General features: G+C 43.5%; 1 protein-coding gene across 1 annotated transcript in view; it reads right to left on the reverse strand.

Moving 5' to 3' along the window:
- The window catches only part of LOC129842608 (circadian locomoter output cycles protein kaput-like), a 59,978-nt gene extending 53,349 nt beyond the window's left edge, over positions 1-6,629 (reverse strand). Inside the window, exons 1-2 of the mRNA XM_055911237.1 lie at positions 6,490-6,629; positions 16-154 (exon numbers count right to left, since the gene is read on the reverse strand). The gene's annotated coding sequence lies outside the window, so the exon portion shown is untranslated. The remainder of the gene's footprint in view (positions 1-15; positions 155-6,489) is intronic.
- Between the last annotated feature and the right edge of the window lie 3,371 nt (positions 6,630-10,000).

The following is a 10,000-nucleotide window of genomic DNA, read 5'->3' on the forward strand; positions in this document are numbered from 1 at the left end:
TCTGTCTGTCCTTACCCCACTGCAGCCTGTGTGTGGACAGTTTCAGCTCGCTCTCAGGGGTTGTGGTGGGGATCAGGGGTTAAAGGTGACTCTGAGGTCACCTCTATCATCTCTGGACACCAGACGCTGGGCCCAGCACGGCCATCACTCCACCCTGCAGCACACAAATTACACTGGTCATTTTTAACCTCTCTGTTTTAACATATAGAAAAACATCATGTTATAAATATCCCCAATTGATGACCATTTAGGCCAAGAACATGAATGTGTTTAATACAGACATCTGACATAACATCTCTGTTCATCATCTGACATAACATCTCTGTTCATCATCTCACATAACATCTCTGTTCCTCATCTGACATAACATCTCTGTTCATCTCATATAACATCTCTATTCATCATCTGACATAACATCTCTATTCATCATCTGACATAACATCTCTGTTCATCATCTGACATAACATCTCTATTCATCATCTGACATAACATCTCTGTTCATCATCTGACATAACATCTCTGTTCATCATCTGACATAACATCTCTATTCATCATCTGACATAACATCTCTATTCATCATCTGACATAACATCTCTATTCATCATCTGACATAACATCTCTATTCATCATCTGACATAACATCTCAATTCATCATCTGACATAACATCTCTGTTCATCATCTGACATAACATCTCTATTCATCATCTGACATAACATCTCTATTCATCATCTGCCATAACATCTCTGTTCATCATCTGACATAACATCTCTATTCATCATCTGACATAACATCTCTGTTCATCATCTGACATAACATCTCTATTCATCATCTGACATAACATCTCTATTCATCATCTGACATAACATCTCTGTTCATCATCTGACATAACATCTCTATTCATCATCTGACATAACATCTCTGTTCATCATCTGACATAACATCTCTATTCATCATCTGACATAACATCTCTATTCATCATCTGACATAACATCTCTGTTCATCATCTGACATAACATCTCTATTCATCATCTGACATAACATCTCTGTTCATCATCTGACATAACATCTCTGTTCATCATCTGACATAACATCTCTATTCATCATCTGACATAACATCTCTATTCATCATCTGACATAACATCTCTGTTCATCATCTGACATAACATCTCTGTTCATCATCTGACATAACATCTCTATTCATCATCTGACATAACATCTCTATTCATCATCTGACATAACATCTCTATTCATCATCTGACATAACATCTCTATTCATCATCTGACATAACATCTCTATTCATCATCTGACATAACATCTCTGTTCATCATCTGACATAACATCTCTATTCATCATCTGACATAACATCTCTGTTCATCATCTGACATAACATCTCTGTTCATCATCTGACATAACATCTCTATTCATCATCTGACATAACATCTCTGTTCATCATCTGACATAACATCTCAATTCATCATCTGACATAACATCTCTATTCATCATCTGACATAACATCTCTATTCATCATCTGACATAACATCTCTGTTCATCATCTGACATAACATCTCTATTCATCATCTGACATAACATCTCTGTTCATCATCTGACATAACATCTCTTTTCATCATCTGACATAACATCTCTGTTCATCATCTCACATAACATCTCTGTTCATCATCTGACATAACATCTCTGTTCATCATCTGACATAACATCTCTGTTCATCATCTGACATAACATCTCTGTTCATCATCTCACATAACATCTCTGTTCATCATCTGACATAACATCTCTGTTTCATCTCACATAACATCTCTGTTTTCACATGTATAAAGATGTCAAGAGGCTTTACAACTCATGACCATGTAGTTAGAGACCAGCGTCATGTGATTGGAAGGTTGGGGGGGGTCAGGTCAGTTAAACCAGAGACTGGAACAATGGGACCTGTTGCCTCTCTGCTTGACACTTAGTATGAAGTAGATGGATTGGGGAGGTAAGGCCCTGTAATAGACTAGTGTCCTGTCCAGGGGGTGTCCTTGTACATCAAGCTGTCTCCCTACAGAAACAGGAGATAGACTAGTGTCCTGTCCAGATGGTGGACTGGTACATCAAGCTGCCTCAGACTAGTGTCCTGTCCAGGGGGTGTCCTGGTACATCAAGATGTCTCACTACAGAAACAGGAGATAGACTAGTGTCCTTTCCAGGGGGTGTACTGGTACATCAAGCTGTCTCACTACAGAAACAGGAGATAGACTAGTGTCCTGTCCAGGGGGTGTCCTGGTACATCAAGCTGTCTCCCTACAGAAACAGGACCCATCACTCTACCAGGGAGATCCCATTGGACCCATCACTCTACCAGGGAGATCCCATTGGTCCCTTCACTCTACCAGGGAGATCCCATTGGTCCCTTCACTCTACCAGGGAGATCCCATTGGTCCCTTCACTCTACCAGGGAGATCCCATTGGTCCCTTCACTCTACCAGGGAGATCCCATTGGACCCTTCACTCTACCAGGGAGATCCCATTGGACCCATCACTCTACCAGGGAGATCCCATTGGTCCCTTCACTCTACCAGTGAGATCCCATTGGTCCCTTCACTCTACCAGGGAGATCCCATTGGACCCTTCACTCTACCAGGGAGATCCCATTGGACCCATCACTCTACCAGGGAGATCCCATTGGTCCCTTCACTCTACCAGGGAGATCCCATTGGACCCATCACTCTACCAGGGAGATCCCATTAGACCCATCACTCTACCAGGGAGATCCCATTGGTCCCATCACTCTACCAGGGAGATCCCATTGGTCCCATCTCTCTACCAGGGAGATCCCATTAGACCCATCACTCTACCAGGGAGATCCCATTGGACCCTTCACTCTACCAGGGAGATCCCATTGGACCCATCACTCTACCAGGGAGATCCCATTGGTCCCTTCACTCTACCAGGGAGATCCCATTGGACCCATCACTCTACCAGGGAGATCCCATTGGTCCCTTCACTCTACCAGGGAGATCCCATTAGACCCATCACTCTACCAGGGAGATCCCATTGGTCCCATCTCTCTACCAGGGAGATCCCATTGGACCCATCACTCTACCAGGGAGATCCCATTAGACCCATCACTCTACCAGGGAGATCCCATTGGTCCCTTCACTCTACCAGGGAGATCCCATTGGTCCCATCACTCTACCAGGGAGATCCCATTGGTCCCATCTCTCTACCAGGGAGATCCCATTAGACCCATCACTCTACCAGGGAGATCCCATTGGTCCCATCACTCTACCAGGGAGATCCCATTGGTCCCATCTCTCTACCAGGGAGATCCCATTGGTCCCATCACTCTACCAGGGAGATCCCATTGGTCCCATCTCTCTACCAGGGAGATCCCATTGGTCCCATCACTCTACCAGGGAGATCCCATTGGTCCCATCTCTCTACCAGGGAGATCCCATTGGACCCATCACTCTACCAGGGAGATCCCATTGGTCCCTTCACTCTACCAGGGAGATCCCATTGGTCCCTTCACTCTACCAGGGAGATCCCATTGGACCCATCACTCTACCAGGGAGATCCCATTGGTCCCTTCACTCTACCAGGGAGATCCCATTGGACCCATCACTCTACCAGGGAGATCCCATTGGTCCCATCACTCTACCAGGGAGATCCCATTGGTCCCATCTCTCTACCAGGGAGATCCCATTGGTCCCATCACTCTACCAGGGAGATCCCATTGGTCCCTTCACTCTACCAGGGAGATCCCATTGGTCCCTTCACTCTACCAGGGAGATCCCATTGGTCCCTTCACTCTACCAGGGAGATCCCATTGGACCCATCACTCTACCAGGGAGATCCCATTGGTCCCATCACTCTACCAGAGAGATCCCATTGGACATTTATGACAGACATCTTTTTTTTTGTTTAAATGTGAAAATTGGGGTTTTAGGCTGGGTATCTGAAAAACACTGTCACAACTGTTGAGATAAAATGGGCTTTATAATAACACATTTAAATTGTGTTATAAATGTGCAACGTGAACCCTCGCCGAGGAATCCAACAGACATTTAAAATGGCAGACATAATACTAAAAACATACATCAGACATTTAATAGTAGGGAAAACGTATCTAGAGAGAAACGAATTCTCCTGCTACAAAGACAAGGGCAGCTCTAGTAGCACGAGGTCAGCCACCTGATTCAAATATGACTCCAATCAAGCCCTTGATGAACTCAAATCAGGTGTTAGCACTGGAACAAGAGGCTGCGATATATCGTTATACTACACTGAAACAAAATATAAACGCAACGTGTAAAGTGTTGGTCCCATGTTTCATGAGCTGAAATAAAAGATCACAGAAATGTTTCATACACACAAAAAGCGTATTTCTTTCAAATTGTAAGACACTGCATCTCAGTGCTAGAGACGTCATTACAGACCCTGGTTCGATCATTGGCTGTATCACAACCGGCCGTGATTGGGAGTCCCATAGGATCGGCGCACAATTGGCCCAGCGTCGTCCGGGTTAGGGTTTGACCGGGGTAGGCCGTCATTGTAAATAAGAATTTGTTCTTAACCGACTTGCCGAGTTAAATAAAAGGTCAACTAAAGAAAGAAAACAAATTGTTGCATCATTCACCCGCCGTCATCACCTCATGTTTCAGCACGATAATGCGCCGGCGCGTGTCGTAAGAATATGTACACAATTCCTGGAAGCTGAAGATGTCCTAATACTTCCATGGCCCTGCATACTCACCAGACATGTTACCCAAATGAACATGTTTGGATGGTCTAGTAGGCCGTGTACGACAGTGTTCCAGTTCCCGCCAACTTCGCCGAACCGTTGAATAGGAAGTGGGACAACGTTCCACAGGCCACAAAACATCAACAGCCGAACTCATCTCGTGCAGCGCGAGGGAAATTGTGGTCAAACCAGAAACGGACTGGTTTTCTGATTCAAGCCCCTACCTTTTTATTTAAAGGTATCTGTGACCAACAGATGCATATCTGTATTCCCAGTCATGTGAAATCCATAGATTAGGGCCTAATGAATGTATTTCAGTTGACTGATTTCCTTATTATGAACTGTAACTCAGTAAAATCTCTGAAATTGTTTAATGTTGTATAGAATTCACCCTACCTATAATATATACGTACATATTTACAAATGTTTTCACATGGTGATGTTTCTATTAGTTTTAAAAAACAAAAAACAGTTTTGTTCTTAACATTTGAAAAAAGGTTTTCTTAATTGACTGTGTGATTTTAATGCCCTGATTTCTATTGGTAAATGATTCCAGTCAGTTGGGCCTTTTGTATCTGAAAGATCTTACACTAACCTCATGATGTACCTTTGGGATGTGTCATTACTGCTGTTATCGACATGAGTAGTGAGTCTTGTAACGTTAGGTGTTCCTTAATATATAAAAGAGACATTTAAAGTTACATTTAAATCAAATATATTGATACCGATACAGTTGTCTTCTGTTTGGAAGTGACAGCCAAGTCAGTGATTCATTGTGCGGCAGGTAGTTTAGTGGTTAGTGCGTTGGGCTAGTAACCGAAAGGCTGTTGTCACCGAGCTGACTAGGTGAAAATATGTTGTTTAGCCCCTGAACACCGCAGTTAACCCACTGTTTCCAGGCAGTCATAAGAATGTGTTCTTAATAACTGACTTGCCAAGTTAAATGAAAGGTCACATTTTTTTTTAAATCCCACATTTGGGCAATGATCCAATCATAAATCTGCGAAGATCGTTATAAGTGACATCAATCCGCTAGTATAAACCGCAGAAACGGATACGCGCCGTGGATGTCGTACAGCTAAAACCTTTGGTAAAGAGTCACAGGTGTTCGCGTTATATAACCGAAAAATATATCCTCCAATCATAGCTGCAGGAAAAACTGCCCAGGTAAAATAGTGGACCGTTTTCTTAGAATTCCGAAGACGGGAATCCATTCTTAGAACCCTCAACTGACTTCCAAAATCTAGAATGACATTCTAACGACGTCTCAATCAATCACCAAGAGCGACATGGCTGACATATATCAAAAGGGTGGCGGGTACTCGAGTCCAGCTAAGCTGTCACGCAACTATTGACATTGACACAACTGTAGTTAAAGCTAGCCTAGCAGCGCATCTTCAACAATGTAGCGGTCAACTTTCGAAATTGTTACAATTTCCTCGAAAACGGGAACATCAAATAGATAGTCACGCCGCAGGAGATAGCGACGACAAAAAAAAAACATTTCGCAGCAGACGCGCACACATTCACACGCTCGCCCACTCACACAGCGCTCGCTCTCTCTCTCGAATGTGGGTCAGTGGGCCTTGTCGTGTCCCGAGCGTGCGGAAACGGTTCCAAAGCCCCATCTGCAGTCCTCGGTTCGCTTCCGTGGGCTAAAAATACATTTGTACACCTCTCCGCTGAGCGACTTCAACGTATAACAAGATATTTAACGTTATATAAATATATGTTTTGACATCTTACCTGCCCAAATTTTAGATTTAATGGCTCCGCGTTTTTGTTTTTCAGAGGTTGATTCGGGGGGGTTGGACTCTAAGCTCGGAGAAAAACAGAAGGCTTCTACTTCATATTCCGCCATACAGTCATGCGCAATAGAGAATACAGGGAGCACTATTTGGCAAGTACAGTAAGAGGTACTGCAAGGCAACAAGTCAACAGCGACAAAACAGGATATTATGGGTGCTTCGGGGCTATTTTATGAATACGTCAGTTTGAAAAATAGTATTTTTTTTTTTTTTGCTTTATAAATGACCTTGTAAGACTGGTTGTGAAATAAGTGTGAAATATGATAATGCAATGGAGAACTGATAGGCCTGTGATTTGCAGCCTACTATGTTTGTATGATGGGATATTTAAAACACAAAACAATCACAGCGAGAATTTCATTGATTCTTTCCTTACATTTCTCGACCCCTCGGTGCATTGTGACATCATAGTTAAATAAAGGTTCCATTTTAAAAAAAAGTTACGTTTCATTTTCCACTTCACAGAATCACAGTTCCACCGTTGCAAAATCACTGTGATTTATCTTAGGGTAATTTACAGTTAAGATACGGTTCACATAGCCTATATATGATACAGTTCACATAGCCTATAAACGATACTGATATTTCTAGAGTAAACACAGCGCAACAACAGGTTTCTATCGCTGCCATCGAGGAACTGTTCAGGAAAGGGGGTTTCCCTCTATCGTCCAATCACAGGCTCTGAATGTCCGTGACGCATTAACTCAGAAAATGGTGCGAGGTCCCCCTGTCGTATACGTTTAACACTGTATCCATGGTGAGTGTACAAAATCGCTTCAATTCATCTGGGCATGGACTCTACAAGGTGTCGAAAGCGTTTCCACAGGAATGCTGGCCCATGTTGACTCCAATGCTTCCCGGAAAGCAAGATTAAAAGAATCCCCTTTATAATAAAGCATTACATGCATATCATCGCAATTGCGCAAGAGCATAGAGCAGCAGAGACGAGGCACTTACAGAAGTTGACCACATGAGGAAATATTTTAATAGGCTATGGTCCGGGACATTTGTATTTGCTTATATAAACGCATTTCATGCAATTCTACCTCATTTTACATGAATGGAGACTTTGGCAAAATCTTTTTTTAATACCACACATATGATCGAAATGACAGGGTACTTTAACACTGACAAACTGACCATCTGCGATAAATGAAAACGACCTTGTCATGAATCCACCAATAGCCTAGGTCTAGGTGTGTGGAGACATATTGTAGGCTACAATATCAGGAGGAAATGATCGTCATTAAAATTCTTTCCGGTTTCACTGACTCACCCTATGACGCACAGCTCACTCACTGGTGGTGGCCGATGAGCTCGTGCCAAAAGAGTAGCAAGGCTATATACAGACACCTGTTAGTCAGGCTGATTGAGGTAGTATGTACATGTAGATATGGTTAAAGTGACTATGCATATATGATGAACAGAGAGTAGCAGAAGCGTAAAAGAGGGGTTGGCGGGTGGCGGGACACAATGCAGATAGCCCGCTTAGCCAATGTACGGGAGCACTGGTTGGTCGGCCCAATTAGGTAGTATGTACATGAATGTATAGTTAAAGTGACTATGCATATATGATAAACAGAGAGTAGCAGCAGCGTAAAAGAGGGGTTGGGGGGGGGGGGCACACAATGCAAATAGTCCGGGTAGCCATTTGATTACCTGTTCAGCAGTCTTATGGCTTGGGGGTAAAAACTGTTGAGAAGTCTTTTGGTCCTAGACTTGGCACTCCGGTACCGCTTGCCATGCGGTAGTAGAGAGAACAGTCTATGACTGGGGTGGCTGGGGTCTTTGACAATTTTTAGGGCCTTCCTCTGACACCACCTGGTATAGAGGTCCTGGATGGTAGGAATCTTGGCCCCAGTGATGTACTGGGCCGTAGGCACTACACTCTTTATTTTTTTTATTTTTATTTTACCGTTATTTTACCAGGTAAGTTGACTGAGAACACGTTCTCATTTGCAGCAACGACCTGGGGAATAGTTACAGGGGAGAGGAGGGGGATGAATGAGCCAATTGTAAACTGGGGATTATTAGGTGACCATGATGGTTTGAGGGCCAGATTGGGAATTTAGCCAGGACACCGGGGTTAACACCCCTACTCTTACGATAAGTGCCATGGGATCTTTAATGACCTCAGAGAGTCAGGACACCCATTTAACGTCCCATCCGAAAGACGGCACCCTACACAGGGCAGTGTCCCCGATCACTGCCCTGGGGCATTGGGATATTTACTCTGTAGTGCCTTGCGGTCGGAGGCCAAGCAGTTGCCATACCAGGCAGTGATGCAACCCGTCAGGACGCTCTCGATGTTGCAGCTGTAGAACTTTTTGAGGATCTGAGGACCCATGCCAAATCTTTTCAGTTTCCTGAGGGGGAATAGGTGTTGTCGTGCCCTCTTCACGACTGTCTTGGTGTGTTTGGACCAATCTAGTTTGATGTTGATGTGGACACCGATTGTGTCCACAACACCTTCACATGTGCTTTACAACCTGTGTTTTCCCGCGATTGTATTTGAAATCATGTGAAAGGCCTGTTCTGTCTGCATGCTGTTCACTTGTGATTGGGCAACACATACTCCACAGCTAGGCTATTTTAAAACAATGCCTTGTGATTGGGCAACACATACTCCACAGCTAGGCTATATTAAAACAATGCCTTATGATTGGGCAACACATACTCCACAGCTAGGCTATTTTAAAACAATGCCTTGTGATTGGGCAACACATACTCCACAGCTAGGCTATTTAAAACAATGCCTTGTGATTGGGCAACACATACTCCACAGCTAGGCTATTTAAAACAATGCCTTGTGATTGGGCAACACATACTCCACAGCTAGGCTATTTAAAACAATGCCTTGTGATTGGGCAACACATACTCCACAGCTAGGCTATTTTGAAACAATGCCTTGTGATTGGGCAACACGTACTCCACAGCTAGGCTATATTAAAACAATGCCTTGGTGGTAACACAAACAAAATCGTCGAGCAAAACCTGGTTCAGTCTGCAGTCCAACAGACACTGGGAGACAAATTCACCTTTCAGCAGGACAATAACCTAGAACACAAGGCCAAATACACACTGGAGTTGCTTACCAAGATGACATATAATATATCCTATGATGTAGCACTGCAGCAGACTGACATAGAATCTATCCTATGATGTTGCACTGCAGCAGACTGACATAGAATCTATCCTATGATGTAGAACTGCAGCAGACTGACATAGAACCTATCCTATGATGTTGCACTGCAGCAGACTGACATAGAATCTATCATATGATGTTGAACTGCAGCAGACTGACATAGAATCTATCCTATGATGTTGAACTGCAGCAGACTGATATAGAATCTATCCTATGATGTAGAACTGCAGCAGACTGACATAGAATCTATCCTATGATGTTGAACTGCAGCAGACTGACATAGAATCTATCCTATGATGTTGAA

The sequence above is a fragment of the Salvelinus fontinalis genome, unplaced genomic scaffold (genome assembly GCF_029448725.1).
Source record: "Salvelinus fontinalis isolate EN_2023a unplaced genomic scaffold, ASM2944872v1 scaffold_0056, whole genome shotgun sequence".
Classification (NCBI taxonomy): Eukaryota; Metazoa; Chordata; class Actinopteri; order Salmoniformes; family Salmonidae; genus Salvelinus; species Salvelinus fontinalis.